This window comes from Polyodon spathula, chromosome 4 (assembly GCF_017654505.1).
Source record: "Polyodon spathula isolate WHYD16114869_AA chromosome 4, ASM1765450v1, whole genome shotgun sequence".
NCBI classification, from domain to species: domain Eukaryota; kingdom Metazoa; phylum Chordata; class Actinopteri; order Acipenseriformes; family Polyodontidae; genus Polyodon; species Polyodon spathula.
The window spans coordinates 36,675,363-36,694,573 of NC_054537.1; positions in this window are offsets into that span (position 1 = coordinate 36,675,363).

Sequence of the window (19,211 nt, forward strand, 5' to 3'; positions counted from 1 at the left end):
GGATGACGTTTGAAATTTCATGACCTATATTTTTTAAAACCAATTGTGTCCCAGCAAAACCACACCAACCTAAAATGACCCCATTCACATTGTCAGAAATGTGATATTAAAAGGACAAGAAGAATAGAACTTATAAATATGAATAAGTAAAAGGGTTTGTGCCTTCATTGAGAGACTTGTGTTTGGTTCACTGCTACTGAAGTTAATGCTGAGACTGGGACCACTGATGCTAATACTGGGACTAGTAAGACTGGTGCTGCTAATACTGGGACTGGTTAGACTGGTGAGGACACTGCTGAGACTGGTGCAGACACTGTTGGGACTGGTCAGACTGGTGCTGACACTGCTGGACTGGTCAGACTGGTGCGGACACTGCAGAGACTGGTCAGACTAATACTGATATTGGTCAGACTGGTGCTGACTCTGCTGGGCTGGTCAGACTGGTGTTGGCACTGCTGGGACTGGTAAAACTGGTGCTGACACTACTAGGACTGGTAAGACTGGTGCAAATATTGCTGAAAATAGTTAGACTGATGCTGACACTGGTCAGACTGATGCTGACACTGGTAGGATGGGTAAGACTGGTGCCGACACTCCTGAGACTGGTTAGACTGGTTCTGACACTGGTCAGACTGGTGCTGACACTGCTGGACAAGTCAGACTGGTGCTGACACTGCTGGGACTGGTAAGACTTGTGCTGACACTGATGGACTTGTTTTCATCTCTTAAACAGTTGCATATTCTAAGTTACTTATAAAATGACAGGGGGTTGGGAACTAATACATTACATTATTATATACACTGGTTGAAATGTACTGTTTGAATTACTGTTTTAAATATGCATTTATATGAAAAGAAATTAAAGCAATGTTATACATGAAAATCTATGGATTTATTTTTCTAACATATTTTCACCATATGCAAATGCTGGAATTAATAGGTAAGTTGACAATCTCTGAGCTGAAGAAAATCTTGCCTTCTACATTTAATGGGGAAATAGGGCTAAACTGACTGATGCTTGTAGAATCTTTTTCTTTTGGTACAAAGACTCCACCTGCTCGGCACCATGCTCTTGGTACAACCTGTTTTTCCCATGCCACTTTCATCAATTTCCACAGGATTCGTAGAACTCCAGTAGCACTCTTGTACACTCTGTATGGAACTCCATTAGGCCCTGGAGATGATGACGCCCTTGTTTTTTTCACATCTTGCTCTGCTTCTTTGCACTTGGGATTGAGCTAAGTAAGGTACATCTCTGGGATTTTCCATCCTCTATTTCATCCCAGCATCACCCCCCTCTGTCCCTGACTGAACTCAACTCAGTTTACTTACCTGTACATAAGCGTTTCTTTCTTTCTATTGTACTTGAGATCCCCAACCAGAATCTTTCCATCTCAACCATAGTCAGTTACTGCTCCTTTCTGCTGCTTCAGATAAGTTCTTCTAGCATAACATTGGCAGAAGTGTTAAAGGGACTAGGAGCTCTTAAAACAAACAAATCCTCTGGACCAGATGAGATTCTTCCAATAATACTCAAACAAATGAGAGAAGTTATTTACAAACTGCTAACCAAGATCATGTATGAGTCTCTTGACACAGGGGTTGTACTGACAGACTGGAGAATTGCAAACATAATACCAATCCACAAAAACAAAACCAAACCAGGTAACTACAGACCAATGAGCCTAACTTTATTATATGTAAACTTATGGAAACTATAAGATCCTAAATAGCAAATCACCTATATGATAACAGTATCCTGGGAGACATTCAGCATGGTTTTAGGAAATGGAGATCATGTCTAACTAACCTGCTTGATTTTTTTGAAGATGGACTATAGGCAATTGCAAAGCATATAACATGGTTTATTTAGATTTCCAGAAAGCTTTTGACAAAGTCCCGCATAAAAGATTAATTCTCAAACTGAACGCAGTAGGGATTCAAGGAAATGCATGTACATGGATTAGGGAGTGGTTAACAAGTGAAAAACAGAAAGTATTGGTTAGAGGAGAAATCTCAAAATCTTCCTAATCTACATTAATGACTTAGATTCTGGTATAGTAAGTAAACTTGTTAAATTTGCAGATTACACAAAAATAGGAGGAGTGGCAAACACTGTTGCAGTAGCAAAGGTCATTTAGATTTAGACAGCATTCAGAGCTGGGCTGACACATGGCAAATGACATTTAATACAGAAAAGTTTATGATACTGCACACAGGCAAAACATTTCCATTATAAATACCATATGGGAGATACTGAAATTGAAGAAGGAATCTATAAAAAAGATCTAGGAGTTTATGTTGACTCAGAAATTGTCTTTATCTAGACAATGTGGGGAAGCTATAAAAAAGGCTAACAAGATGCTTGGATATATAATGAAAAGTGTTGAATTTAAATCAAGGGAAGTAATGTTAAAACTTTATAATGCATTAGTAAGACTTCATCTAGAATACTGTGTTCAGTTCTGGTCACCTCACTACAAAAAGGATATTGCTGCTCTAGAAAGAATGCATAGAAGTGCACAGCCTCGGCAGTAGACCAAACTGAAAGCACCAGAGTTTTAATTTGCCCGGTAAAGCGCTGCCGTCTATGCTCTTCAACCCTTCGAATGCTTGTTGTCTGACTTCTCCCACACAAACTGTGTTGTTTAGATCCCCAACATACCATCTCCCAAGACTTTTCACCGTCTTCTCAGACACTGTTGGTACTGCCTCACCATTAACGTAGAACCATTTATCTACTACTTTACCCAGAACCTGTTCAATTATTGTCACACTAAACTGGCATAGTCTGCTAATATATTAAAAATAAACTAATTGTGTCTTAACTTCAACCCATTTTGTACGTCCCCTCAGTAGGGGTGTTTCATAAACAAGGCCATTGACAACATTGCATATGTATTTTTATTTCTATTGTTTTGGGTGCAATTAATATTCATTGGTCTAAATCCATTTGTCATAAACAAAAGACAAGCCTGACAAATACATTCCCTCACAAAAATTGAAATGAAATGATATGGCCCAGGACAGGTATTGGGGAAGTCCTATCTGTGCAACAAGAATGTAAAAGGATATACATCATATTCCAAATTCAATCATTTAATGCTATCAATAGTATTATTTAGGGAACAAATTATTGACCTTAATGCACAAATGCACCTAGCATCAGTGAGTTGCTTAGCAGAATAGTAATTGGTCCACCAATTGGAAGTGATGGAATTCAGGTGTTTGATGCCAATTGTTCACTTTCCATAGCAATATTCAATAAACTGCATCCCATGGAGGTTACAAAGGTGACCTTCAGTGAGATGAGATGCATTCAGCAGAAATTCAAAAGCCTCTTTCAAACACTATGAATCTACTGCACAGACTTTTCTGAGCGTGAAAGAATAAAGAATATATTGTGTGGTTTAGTGTTCAAGTATATATATATATATATAAAGAAGAGCACTGCCGTTATGACCTTTAAAAAAGCACATATTGTAACATGCTTTATTTTACATATGACAATGATGGCTAAAACATGTATGTTCTTTACACATACATACACAAAATCTATTTCAAAATAAAATACATTTTTTTGAGAGGGAGGGAGGGAGGGAGAGGATTTTAAATATTCATCATAATTGGGTAAAACTTTCTTTACATGTTATGAAGAATTTCAAGGCAATTAAGTCAGTGCAATGATGTATTATATACTTAAACATCATGTCAGTTTTAAAGGCTGACACAATTCCTGCCACATCCTTCTGAGTAATTGCATCTGAATGGTCATTATTTCAGATTTTTTGCTTGATTATATGTAAAGAGTGCAATTATTCAGGAAAAATAATGTAACTGTATCATGAGATTTATCTCAAAGAGGCACTGTCATTCCTAATTACCTGTTTAAATAAGGTTTTGAAAAAAAAAAAAACCCTCAGTCTGAACTTTATAACCATTAATAGTGAAATACAGCAATTTATTCTGGTAAATACCAACATTATTTGATTTACATTCAATCAGTGATTTATATCCTTTAATTTTTATTACCATTAATAGTGAAATACAGCAATTTATTTTGGTAAATACCAACATTATTTGATTTACATTCAATCAGTGATTTATATCCTATATTTTTTTAACCATTAATAGTGAAATACAGCAATTTATTTTGGTAAATAACAACATTGTTTGATTTGCATTCATTTAGTGATTTACATCCTATATTACTGTATCTAAAAATATTAATTATAGAAAGCAACTAGATTAGGCATTGTAAGCGAGTTTGACTATTATTTTATTATGTGATATTCTGTAAAAAGAAAGAAAAAAAATATTTGTAACAGTGTTATACATGTACCAAATAAACTAAGTAGTTTTGTTAGGTATTTTACAAAGGATAACAACCAGGAAAAAAGAAGTGAAGAAAAACCATATTCTCTACAAAGTAGACTGCAATTGCATCCTCATATTTCCAGATTTAAATGTGTTTTGCCTTTAACATGGATATACTTCTTGTTGAACAGATTACTAATTTTTTTTTTTTTTTTACTTTGGCGTTTCATAGGACAATCCATATAATTGGAAGGCAATTTGTTTGACATTTCTCTTACGTGGGAGCAAGAGGTAAACTGTAGAGCATTGTAAATGAATGTCATGTTGTTGAAAGTGTAGGGGCAATGGAGCTCAACAAGCTCAACAAACATGATTGCAATAACTGCAATCATGCTAAATATGTACTTTAGCAATGCCAAACCAATGTGATGATAGTAAAAAATAAAAATATTTATATAGGAGTGGAACACCTTTGATTTCACATTGTATTGATTTTTCAGTCTTAATAACATTCTGCTGACATCAAATTTAAAAAGTTTTCTAGAATATTCTGACATTAACATTTTTTAAGGAACTTCATTTTCTTTTGTTAATTTGTCTGTATTGTTAGTTTTCAAGGTACACGCATTCATGAAAGCCATTTAAAACCTTGTTTATCAGAAGAATTGATTAATTTGTGAAATCATTTGTATTTAAAAAGATTTCAAAAGATTGGTCTTAATCTACCTAGATTTTAATGCCTTAAGCAGTCATACATTTTGGAGAGGTTTCTCCTTCACCTTATTTCCCACTTGGATAACTGAAGCAGGGACAGAGTCTGCATTTTATTGTTACACTCGCACTATATTGCTTGTTATTAATCCACCCAAAACATGCGCCAGGCTGTGTTAAATGGAAGATGGAAGCAGCGGGGATGTGCACATCAGTAACTAGTGAATTGTTTAAATATCCTACTGATATTTTTGTTTGTTGCTTTTTTAGTAGGATTTAACAGTTGAAAATTAATTTGAAAGGTTTTTTTTTTTTTGTATTTGTTAACTAATTGAACAAAGTTAAAAGTAGGCCTACTATGTTAATGTTGGTAATGCATCTGATAAAGTAAAAGCAACTGCTAGCCAAGAGTAGTGCTTATATCATAAGTTCACTCACACTTTATATATAATACCATTTATTATTGTGTCATTATTACTGTAGGATTCAGTGTTGCAAGCGGTACAGTTTTCACTGCTTGAAATAACATTTAAATACAGCCAGTACAGAATTGTGCTGTGACTATTTTTTTTTTCAGTACTGTAACTTAAATTGCAGTACGCATGTTATATTAAATTTAATGTTTGGAAATTAAATATAAAATGGATGCGTTTTTTGTGATTATTTCTGGTGTAATGGTATTAAATATCTTTTTTGTTTTTTGGTTCAGCATCTCAATCTCAGAGCTGGCTCAAAGCTATAGTGAACCCTGCCCACATGGGGGGCCCCGTTGTTGAGGGGGGCCCGGAGGCCCTAAACTTCAGCAGTGAAAAATCAAAGGTTTTTTTTTTTTTGTTTTTTTTTGTGAAAACTAATCATCCTCATTACCTATGCGGCAATGCTCGCGATGCCTGCCTAGTATTAACAGCAACTAGTTGTATCATGTGACCAACGTGGTGCCACTGTGATTGGCTCAGTCTTATGTTCTCATGAGCACGAAGAAGGCAGAGGAGTTTACCAGAAGGAGGTAGGAAATGTGTTTTGTTGTACATGTATTAAAATAAGAATTTATAATAAAGACTTTATTTACAGGAATAAATGATATCTGGTATCTATTTTTTTACTCTTGCTTGCTAGTCATAAGTGTATCATTAGTTCATTGCACAAAGCTAGAGTAGGTCTAGTATCTAGCTATGTAGTTTATCCAGTGACAGTGTAAAGTGATTCATTATATAATAGAGAAATACAAGTTTTTCTATTAGTTACCAATTTTTGATATTAAGAAATATGAAAGTAGTAGAAGTAAGCAGATCATTTCAAAGAATATTTTTTCTTGACAATGATTGTTGTTGCTAAGGCTGCATCGTAAAGCTCGCTGTCATGAAAAACAGTGTCCACTCTGATTGGCTGGACTGTATAGTGACATCATGCCACCAGACTATTTTCCACGTGCCTATTGTCCATGAGATACTGTCCAATCTCAGGATAATGTTACTGTTACTAAAAAGGTTACAAACAAGTAACCTTTTCTAGTTTTGTTTGTTTGTTTTGTAGAAGTTGAAGATTTAGCTGAGTCAGAGAAGTAACAGGTTGTTGGTTTGGTTAGGATATTAGTTCTTCTGTGTTCACGTTATCCTGGAATAGTGTATCACGAATACATTCTAATAATGGCAAGGATAATTCGGACGATTTATTTATTTATTTATTTTAATTGGGTATAATGTTTTAATTAAAATAGTGGGTGAAATCAGGTCTGTTTTCAAATTGGGTTTTCATTCAGACAAGTTTATTTTTTATGTTTTTTTTTATTTTAAGAATTTTTTTTTTCTCACAGACAAATAAAACAGATGATAAAACCACGAAATGTGTCAGAATGTATAAAACAGTCTTCACTGCACTGAATACAAATACAAGTGCCTGTTTCTTCTGAACATTGTTTCACTACAAGCAATAATTCATGTGGCAAAGATAAGAAATTGTGTCTGTTCTCCATTGAGCATGCACAGCAGACATTATTTCACTGGGACACTATTTCACATGACTTTGCCAACCGATTCTTACAGTAACATCATGTTCATACATGTATATGTATACCTTACAGCAGTGGTTCCCAAACTGTGGTTCCCCATGGGCACGCAAGATGTGTTTAGGGGGTATGTGTGACAAATTTTTTTGTTTTGTTTCATACTCAGACAAAGCTTTAAAATGCATTGGGAATTCCTTTTCATTTCTTGCATGAAACGGCACGTGACACTAATAAGTTTCAGAAACAGAAAGAGAAACTGTGCGGTGCAAGACAATCACACAGCTGGGGGGACACTTGAGTTCACCGCCCTGGCACGCACATTTATTGCAAACCTCTAAGAGGTAGCAATGGGAACAAGTGCACTGGTATTTCGTCTCCACTCGCCTTCTTGACTCGCCCAGCTTATGTCGGTGATCACAACCTGTACTGCACACTCTGCACTGTTGAAACACTGCCTTGTTCTCTATGGAAAGGATGAGACTCTGGAAATGACGAACCATCAGCCTCAAGGGATGCACTGTGGTGCTTGGCCTGCCTCCCTGATCACCTGCACTGGGGTTGGCACTGTGCAGAATTTGCTTCAAAAGGCTCATGCGAAATGACAGTAGAGATGGTGGTTTCTGCTGCTTCTGTGAGTATAATATATGTGCATTAGTAATTGCCACATCAATAAGTTGAAAGGCAAGCTTTTCCACCATTTGATGGTTTTCTGCAGGAAGTTCTAGTACTTCAGCAGCTGGTCGCTTCTGTCAACTCCTCCCATGATGGCAATATAATCTATAATCACCTGAGCTTTGTGAACGGGCTGGCCTTATTTGGACTTCTTTCCTGTACTTCCTATGCTGGCATTGTTGCAGTTGGAAAGCACTGTGACATAATTCCAGTCAAGCCAGCACAGTGCCATCAGCTTGTCAGTTGTTCAGAATGTTACCTCTCCTTTCTGCAGCGAAGTCCCATCTGCTTTCGGCATACCACAGCGATTACCATGCACGGTTGCCAGGCAATGTGTCTTCCTGTCATACAGAGACAGACAGAGTTCAGGACTGTTGTAGTAGTTGCCTACAGCTAATACTCCCTATCTAACAGTCCCTTCATGAGCTCCACCGCGACGACACAGAAACTGGAACCGTGTTGACCATCAAGCAGTTGCTGAAGAATACAAAAATGAAAGCCTGAAAAACTACCACAAGCCATCTAAAGTGACATTTTTCCAGCTCCTCATTCTTGCATGGGATTTAACAGCTGGTATTTTCTCCATCTGCTCCTGGGAAAATGTATTCTTCTGCTTCTGAATGTTATCCATAACATCATCATTCAGAAACAGCTTCAAATAATCCAGTTCCGTGGCATCATCTGTCATTCTCTTATTGATGCAGGAACACCAGTGATTGGGAACGCATGCGGCTGCTTTTCATCAATGCACCAGGCGTCATGTACAAAACAGCCCAGAGAGCTGGAGGACGCAACTCTCCCCCTCTTTCTTTCACTACTACGACCTCTATCTGTTCTTCCATGAGATACCTCTGGATGTGCACTGCAGCTTCCAGCTGCACAACAGAGGGAAAACAGTTATAGACAGATGTGAAATAACAATCATCATCAATAATAACACATTACACTACAACAGCTGCGGTGATGTACAATATGGTAATTATCATAATCAATAACACATTTTATTTATAAAGTACAACTGCAGTGATGTACAGTTACAAAATTTATATTAAAATGTGTAAAGAATTTCTATACCTTCAAAAATCCACTTTATACTAAAGTGATTGTTATATAAACCAAACTATAACGCATCTAAGCAAAAACACACACACTAAACCAACTCAAAGCATAATAGAAATCATAACGCAATACAAATCAACAACTCAAAATAATAAATCTCAATAGGGAAGTACAAACACACGCACACACCTTCAAATTCTCTAAAACCAAAAATCAGACTGAGGATGGTATGGGGTAGTATGAGTCTTGTGGATCTTAACTTCCTTAAAAAGCCTACAGTCAACATTTTTACCCTGGTCTGTATGGATGGTGTGTGGTGACCCATATCACAGTAAAAACTGTTGAAGCAATACTTTTGCTACTGTGCCACCCTCTTTATCAGGGATTGGAAAAGCTTCTGCACATTTAGAAAAGTAATCCATAATTACTAAAATATGGTGATGGCCACTAGGAGTAGTAGGAAGAGGCCCTATTAGATCTATAGCTACTTTCTCAAAGGGACGGAAAGCTTGAACAGGGTACATTGGAACATGAGGGGAAGCACCTGTAGTCTTAAAAACATTACATGCTTCACATTTCCCCACCCATTCCTCTATATCCTTTACCTAACCTAGCCAATAGAGCCGGTCACTAACCTTATCTTTGAGTTTTGCAACCCCCAAATGGCCATCAGTAACACTATTGTGAAGGGACTGTAAGGAAACTGTATTAATGACCTTGGAAATACAACTCAGTACTCTGAAGTCTCTAATTAAGATCATCTAAGCATCTCATCAGGATGCCACCTTATATAGTCAATTGTCCCCACACCCCCAGGAACTTCCCCAGCTCAGGGTGGTCTCACTACTCACAACTCCATGACTTTAGTCTTCCATTGAATGAGCTTGCACGAGTCAGGGTCAGCACTCTGGGCTTCCCACATCTCCCACACAGACATGCCAGAAATACTTGCAAAAAGTCACTACAGCTAGCAACACCTTCTTGGTGGTAGCGTAGTTGTGTTCCTGCTTGGTCAAGGCACGGCTTCGTAAGCAATCACTCTTTCATAATCTCCATCCATCTGAGATAGCACCGTTCTGATACCCATTCCACTCAGACTTGGCACCTCATCTATTAATCGAATGAGAGGGCGGGCTTTGGTGGCAAACTCTGCTACAAAGTGCCTACACTATGGCTATAAAATGGCTAAACCAAGGAAACTTCTTACATCAGGGGAGGTCCTTGGTACAAGCCAAGATTGAATGGTGTTGACTTTACTTGGGTCTGCTGAAACGCCCTCTCCAGATATCACATACCCCAAGTACTGGACTTTGGCTGCAAATAACTAGCACTTGCTTGACTTGACTTTCAGGTTAGCCTACCCCGGGCTTCCAATTTCTTCCCCCAGACATACCAGATGTTCCTCAAAGGTCTGGCTGAAGACAATAATATTGTCCAGATAGACCAAACATTTGGTCCCCTGCAAGTCAGCTTGTACAAGCTCCATCAAGCATCGGAATGTAATTGGAGCATTGCAGAGGCCGAAAGGCAAGACATTAAATTCATACAGACTATACTTTGTTGAGAAGGCTTTCTCTCGGTAGTGGGGGTCCATCTCAACTTGCCACTGGCTAAATCAAGAGTTGAGAACCACTGTGCTCCATCCAAAGTGTCTTATTGTGACCTCGTTCAACTTCCTATAATCAACATGCAACCGGAGCTTCCCATCCTTTTTCCCCACCTGTAACACCGGGGCTGCCCAGGGACTATGGGATGGCCTAATGATGTAACTGGCGAGCATCTCTTGCAGGTGGATACTGACTTCTTCTTGTAGGTGCACCAGCATTCTCCTGGGGACCATCTTAATAGGTCTGGACGATCCTGTATTAATTTGATAATACACAAAGGAAGTTTTGCCAAGGTCATCAGTACGTGAACTAAACACAGGCAAGTATTTCTCTAGTTCTCACCTAACTGCCTTTAATGAACTAGGACATCCACACTGGCACATGAACCCCTATTCTCCACCTAATCAAGCTACATCACTAACTCCTGCAGTAAACCTGGCAATGACTAGCTATCCACAACGAGGGTGGGCAACAGTTCTAGCCACAAAAACATTGTATTTTGCAGTGAATTGCATTTTGCAGCTCCACTATCTCCTCACAACCTTGATTGCCTTGTCAGTACCAGAGCCGGTACCAGTCGGCATCAGAGCCTGTACCAGTGACCTGGTCAGTACCAGAGCCGGTATCAGTGACCACTCAGGCAATACAGATTGGGCTGTGGGGCAAATGTAAAAGCTTTTTGAAGCTATGAACCAGCAGCAGTCCCTTTAATGGAGCTGCTGCTGTGAGGCCCCCCCAAGCATGGGTCTTCCAAGGAGTTGACACGCCTCCTCCCCAAGCAGAAGCCCCCAGCCGCTAAGGCAAAGCATTGGCGAAAGGCACACTCAGGCCCAGAAGCAGACAGGCTCATGCAGCCCCTGCTAGAGTTAATGACTTTTTCAATTACCGGCGCTCTGCTCACAAGCAGTAGCCACAGCCAGATGAGCAAGCCTCTATGAGCCAGCAGCCCTAGGAATTTGCTAACGCAGGTCCAGGGCCCATTCTATCAGGCTGTGATGGGGTAACCCCCCCCACCCCTGGGTGTATTTTGGGTTATTTTGTATAGTGTGGGTAATGTAGCACAGGTGATTTAAAATGTATGTTGGTATGTGGGTGTGTGGAAGTCACAAATAGTTCACATGCAGACTGTGCGTGGACTCAATTGAATGAATGAATGGGTGGGTGTTCAAAGTGTATAACGAGAGACATGAGTCATGAGATAAAGAAAGTGTAAGAATAAAAACAATTGCTACAAGTGCTAGCTATAACCCAGCATGTTACTTGTTTTTGGTATCTGTTTGTTTGTTTTGGCCACGTGCCATTTTGTTTTGTATAATTGTCTTGTTTTGTTTGTTGAAACTGTTTATTTTTTAATTAATCTATGCAGCAGCGCCTTCACTCATCACACTGTGTCCAGCATTTCCTATGACACAAGCTATCCGTGACACAGGCCTGGGTGCTTATCACCATCAAGATTGGTTACTGTCTGCAGTTTCGAGTCAGCCTTTCTCCCTTTCAGGGCATTATCATAACAACGGACATAAACCCCATTTTAGTGTTTTCTGCAGATACAGGCCATTTCAATTGTTCACCCTCTTAACGAGAGAGAAGGGCTTTTCTCCAGGTACTTCCTGGTGCCGAAACGGGATGCTGGCCTCAGACCGAATCTTGACCCCAGTAAGATCAATCTATACTTAAGGGTACCAAGGTTCAAGATGCTGACAATGCAGCAGCTGTTGCAGTCAGTCAGGTCAGGTGACTGGTTCACTACAGTGGATCTCAAGAATGCCTAATTCCACATCCCAATACAACCCGGCCACAGGCAATACTTGCAGTTCGCTTTACAAGGCACCGCATACGAGTCCCATGTACTGCCTCTCGGCCTCTCTCCAGCTCTTCACACTTTTTCGAAGTGCATTGATGCTATATTGGCCCCTCATGAGACTCAAAGGTATCAGAGTGTTCAATTACCTGGATGACTGGCTGATACATGCCAAGGTACCAGCACCGGCAGTGCTACACATGGGACCGGTCACCAGCCACCTCCAACAGCTAGGTGGGTCTACTCTCTCTCAGTCTCAATTGTTTTGCCCGGGAGCTTTTTCTAAGGGCTCACAAGTACTTGCTTTCAGTAATTTTAGCAATTACATAGACGTTAGATGTAAACTTGGCTTTTGGATTTCTTTTGTTTAACTATTGTTCAAACAAGCTTACAGCCCACTTATATTTTGCCAATGTACTGTATTACTTTAATTTGGCACCGCAGCATTAATTTTATATTAATCAAAGTGACTGTTGCCCTTAAACATGGGTGGCGATTATACGAGGACGGCCTTTATTTATTATATTATGCTTTACAAATGCTGCAATGTTTTATTACATGATTTAAGGCATTTTAGAAGAAGCGCCGTGAGAGGCTCCAATCTGTAGTGCAGCACTATACTCTTGTGTGTGTTTTTGGGGCTTGAATACAGTACATTTATTGACAGTTAAACAGAGCCTATTAGGTGGGAGTTGGAAAGTCAGAAGAGTACTCTACCAGCAAATCAGGAGTGTGTATTGGTTGTTAAGGGGTGGAACAATGCTGGTGTGGCAGTTAAATCCAAGAGTGTAATGTTTTTTTGCACCAAAAATTACCTTAGAATATCTGCTTGATTTCTATAAAAACTACAACATATCCTACCCGGTTATTTTTTTTTCTCACTGTAACTTGCTTGTTTGTAATTTCTCTGCAAGAGAAACTGAAACTAAATCTCCTCATAGATAGTAAGCACATTGTTTTTATTTGTATGGGATTGAGTACGGGAATTAAAGTTGAACTAAAAACAAAACAACAAAACCACTTATAAGAACTTCAGAAGGACAGCTGTTCTGTAAGTAGTTTGTCTTCCATTTTCTTTCAGAACTGTACTACCATAAAATAAAATGCACTTACAATGTGTTTGTACATTAGTTTGTAATTTACGTGCTAGATTGAGGCTCCCATCTCTTCGAGGGCTTTACATGCACATAGTCAGTGTTGCGTGTTTATTTGTTTACTGTGTGTGTTTTTTTTAGTAGGGGGAGAAAAAAATACCTTAATGTTTCTTTATTGATAGTAGCATTTATTCGAGGGCGGCCTCTATTATAAAGCTGATATATGACTGTGGCGTCAATACAAGGGCGTCTTTAATTCAAGGGCGGCGCCAAACTGAAGTAATACAGTACTTCTCGAAAACCAATTGCTGGCAAGGATAGTTAGGATTTCACGTGTTTTAGGTTTGTCAAAACAATCAATAACTTGACTTTGTTGCTGGTTCACATTATTTAGTTTTTTGCATTTTTATTTTTCTAATGCCATTTTCTACAGCTAATGTTCATGTTCTATACTAAAACATAGTCTTCACTACTATCTTCACTTACAACAGACACTTTTGTCTTGTAAGTGGGATTTCAGACCGATCCAGCTAAACAGATTTAATTTGTATTTGCTTAAGTTGGCTTGGTTCACTTTTAAACGAACCATAATAAATTTGATAAAATCCAAATGCATTAGTCAGCCACAACTGTAGCCTAAATGTATCTAATTACTAAGTTAAGAGTTATGAGACAAGAGAAGATTTTAATGAGGGAAATTAGTTGAAAACTTTTTAATCAAATGCTTTCTATTTCACACAGTGGGATCTTAATTTTTACAAAAACAACAACAGCTAAATTCACCATGAAAGGTCTGTCAATTACGGACCTATGCGTTGATCATTGACACTTAATTACAATTCTAAACAATCAACTTAAGAATACTTACAAGCCCCAAAAATGAAATGTCTGAGTTCTGTATGTTTATTTAGGTGTATATTGTGGCAGGACAGAGCCCTGCCTGTAAATACAGTGTGGGTGTTAAGTGTCTTGGTGGTGGTTGGCAGGAATGTGGACTAATACCTATCCCTGCCAAATATATGTGAGAATGTGGTTGTTTCCCAAATTAGATAATTGGTGCTAATTGGGAACAGCTCTATTAGAGGGGACTGCCAAGGAGCTGGTAACAACAAGGGGGGGGGGATACTGTATGTAGAGCAAATGGGTGAATTGCAATGAACTGAAAGCAACATACTAACCCCTTTCTTATCCTGTGGTTAGTACAGAGCTACATACTAAACTGGTACACAAGTTAATACCAATTGCAGCGAACTTGGCAGCTCAAGATAATCCTCAGATACGTACTAAATATTATCTCAATTGCAACAAACCCAAAATAACTGCTGCTACCCTCTAGAGGATACTAAGTATGGGACTAAGTTAGTCTAACCATATCTATAGACTAACGATTTATAGTACCGTACTAAGTGGAACAAATGTGAAAAACCCCAAAATGTATTGACAACATTTGTAACTGAACAATTCATAATCACATATCCATACCGTGTACCTATATTTTACATATGAAAGACATATTTACTTGCATATAATTTTTTTATATAAGGGATATCATTGCTGGCATTGCAATATATTCATCTAGCGTTGGAATGGGTTTCGTGACATTATATAAGGTATACCATTGGCAAACAATACTTGAAGGATTTAATTAGTGTCCACAGCGGAAAAATGATCCAGCGGCAAAATATTACAATTATGGTTGAAATGATTTATTACCAGTATCATAATTAATTGAGAATATATATATATATATATATATATATATATATATATATATATATATATATATATATATATATATATATAATATGTATTACCCACATGGAACAGAATTGCAATATTTAATATATAAGCAATATATTTTTAAGTTATATATAACAGGCTATATGTATACTTGTGTGAAAGTATGCTTTTAGTAGCCAATGCTACATATTAGTAGGCTGTAGCATGTGTGGGGTAGGGGTCAGGACTCGTAGGTGATGCAACACAAGAATATTGATATGCTCGTAACAAAGGTCATGGCTCTACAGCGGATTGGTGCTGGGGCCAATTTTACAAAATGTAATCTGGATGAAGTGATCCGGATTTTGTAATCCTAGATTTTGTGATCGAGATTCCTTTAAAAACAAAACAAATTTCTTAAGCATAATTATTTGTAATGTGGATACAAGTAATCCAGCAATGACATTTTCTGAAAACAAAACCAACAAACTAATCAAAATGATCCAGATAAAATATCAGAAAACAGAATCCGGATCACTGTTATCCAGAGTAAAAGTTTAGAAAAACCGGACTCTGGAGGTGCTGGTTTCAATCTCTGCCTGTGCCAAACATTTTTTTTGTTTGTTTTTAATAAATAAATATTGTATTCAATGTTTAGACTACATACAACACCAATCAAGTTTGTTGGTGTTGCGGGGGGCAAGGTCTCATTTTGATAAAATATATAAATAAATAAAATTTAAAAAGCGCAAGGGGCAATTCAGCGTATGTATTTGTTGTGCGTAAATATACCCTTCAAGTTTAAAACTTAAGCATGAATAAATCAAAATCAATAAAATAATTAAGATGTTTAGGCATCATACAAAAAAAAAAAAGCCCTTTATGAAAAACCACACTTTTAAAATATAATTTGTAACAATAGCTCAGATTTTGAGCTCCTCTTCCGTTCCTGTTTGGAAGCACACCTAAACAAACCATAATCCTTAGTACCGTACTAAAGCTGGGGATCAGCTAGTCCCCAACTTTGTTCTGCTTTTTTTTTCGATGCAATTGGAACTAACTTAGTACGCAGCTGGGGATGATCCTGAGATAGTACTGTACTAGCTAATACACAACTTAGCAAGCAGCTCCATGCTAACTCTACAAGTTTGTTGCATTTGACCCAATAAGTTTATAAGTTTTTATACCTGAAAAATATATGTGTGTGTGTGAGTGCGTGTGACTGGTAAACAGCTTAGTTGTCTGGTTTAGTTAAAAGAAAACCAGTGAAGGCTTTGCCTAACCTAATTAATTAAAAGGGGAAAATGGTTTATCCATCCCAACCCTTTAATAAAGAAAACTTGTGTTTAGTCTAGGTCTCCAAGTGGAGGTAGGCTTTTGTTTTGTTTGCTTTATTTTGTGTTTAATAAAAAGTAAAATAAAGTCTTGGTGACTAGGACTTGTTTATTGGTGAACCCACATAAAACAGTGTCAAGGTCCTGGACCTAACCTGACAAGAAGAGGCATTGTCACAATATACTGAGCATCAAAAGAAACATATCTCTTTGCAAGAAAGACAGCTGCAATGGGTTACATCAGATCAGAAACAGGAACCAATACAAAATAAACAGAGAGGTGGAGTTTTGGTGAAGCTGAGCGCTTGCTTGCGCTCAGCATTTAATAAATGAACAGAACTGTAAATAAAAGGTTTGAAAGACAAACAAAACACAGGACACGACATTTGAGGTCAAAATAAATAGACAAACAAAACGTATTAACACTAAAACAACAGCAGACGAAAAGACAAACAAAACACAGCGAGTCCGAACAAACACACAAGTATTGTGCTAGTCCTTCCAGCATGAAATAGCAATCATGTGCTTGAATTTAAGTTACTTTACTTTTTTACTTTCTCCTATCCACGCCTGTTCTCCACTCACCGAACACACAACCCTGAGTGAGTGAAAACATGAAGCTTTTATGTAGCTGTACCGAGACTCGATTGCTAATCAATCATTCAATTGGTGTCTCGGTACAACTGCACATGAATTAATAAAGTATAATTCCCAATGCTCACATATTATTAATTTTATCTGCACGTGAAGTGCTGTGCAATCCCTGTGCCTAAAAACAAATATACAATTTAAAACACTTGTGTTCATAACCCATATTATATCTTGTGTACCAACTACAATACACCAACATTAACGCACTACACACAACATACAACACAAATAAATAGCCCAGGGGCGGGGCACTTTGCCACACTCTTATATCAAAAGAAACTTATCAGTTATATTTGGATAAAATTCTCTAGATGTGAGTGAAAAATGACAAACTCTGTTTAGAGCAGGTGCAGTGACTTTTTATTGTGCAGATTAACAATTGACATCACGAAGATACTGCAAAACGATCTGTCGATCTTGGACAGGTGTTGTGACTCTTGGTCTCCCAGTTCGTGGCCTGTCATTGATAGAGTGTGTCTGGTTATACTGTCTCGCCAGGTTTGCTGGCTGTGAGCACCCAAGACGGTAAGCCACAGTGCGCGGCCCTAGTCCAGCCTCCAACATGCCGATTGCACGAAGGTGCTGCTCTCTTGACAGACGTGGCATATTGTTTTTTTTCTGTGATTTTCTTTATTGCCTTTATTCTAGCTTGCAATTCAACAGCTGAAATCACTCCATATTCAGTGTCCAATCAACTGTCTCACTAATTAGGTGATTAAGTGCATATGCTTCAGTCATAGTCACTAAAGCGTGTCATGGTCAAGGATGAATGATCGAGTGGTTAAAAATAAACCAAAAACATTTTGTCAATGTCCATCATTTATATACCTCATTTTTTTTCAAAAATTAAATGTGTTAAAATAGTGGTAAGTATCTTTTGATATATATATATATATATATATATATATATATATATATATATATATATATATATATATATATATAATATATATATAAATATATAATATATACCTCCTTTTTGGAGAAAAGAGCTTTGACAATACAGTTGTTGATTTAAATTAACAACATAAATATATTACACTGTGGGAATTGTGTTTTTCCATATCTATTTTGAGTAATAAACATTCAATACAGTAATACAGTATGTGTTTAACAATTATACACTGTCCTATTATTACATTTTTATGAATTCAATAAAAAAGTATTGGGCAATACAAAAGAAAATAAAAAAATTCCATTCACATTAATACACTGTTTCAGTATTAATTGGTATTGGAGGTTAAATTCCCTATAAATCTTACTTAGAGATAGCTAATAAGGTTTTATGTATGGTTAATATATATATATTGTCCTGCATTGCTAATGAGCAATATCGTTTATTGTATGCATGATGAATTGCAATCAGTGAGGGTTTTGTAACTGACTCATTTAAAAAAAAAAAGAAAATTACAATGCATGCAATAAGCAGGACTGTTTAGCTTGTGTAAATGGTCTTGAATAAATAATATTTCTGTATTGTAAGCCAAAACAAAAAAAAGCACAGGAACAGCACTTGTCTTTGGTCTACAGAGAGGATATCATTTTGGCAGTTGTGACTGATTAAAACTGCTCATAACATTTATCGGAGGTCAATACCAAGACTGCTTGTGAAATACACAACTGCAACAAATCCCCATCAATTCCATTGACTCAGGTAAATTGACAACTTAATTTCTCTTTAACAGCAGCATTTGACAAGGTTCATTTTAGGCTGCGGAAGCTTAAGTCTCAATTAATGCCCTATGTAATACCACCATGAACAGCCTCTGAATACTAATACTCAATAAGCAAAGGTTGCTTTAGCGACAAGCACTGTGAGGATAACTTAAAGTAATAAGATCATCTGGCACTTGCATTGCTCTTGATCTTCCTGCTGCTGTTCTATGGTGTACCTTCAGTGACCTGATTATAAAAAGACAGATATATTTTAACAAACACCCATTGTGATAGAAGTTGCTGGTAATTATTCATCTTCAAGCCCAAATGATAATATGAGGGAGCATTTCAAGTGATGGCAATAAATATTTATTTCGACGAGGCATAGTTTTCATAAAATAGCACCCCTTGAGAATTCTGTTTAGCATTTTTTTTTTATGAAGATACGCATTATATTTACATAAGACCACAGCTCAGTGATGACTTAAGGCTATACTAACATATCAAACTATAATGAAACAAAACATTATTCTATGAGTATATTCTCGGAATTCCATCAATCATATTTGCTGCATACAGTATAAG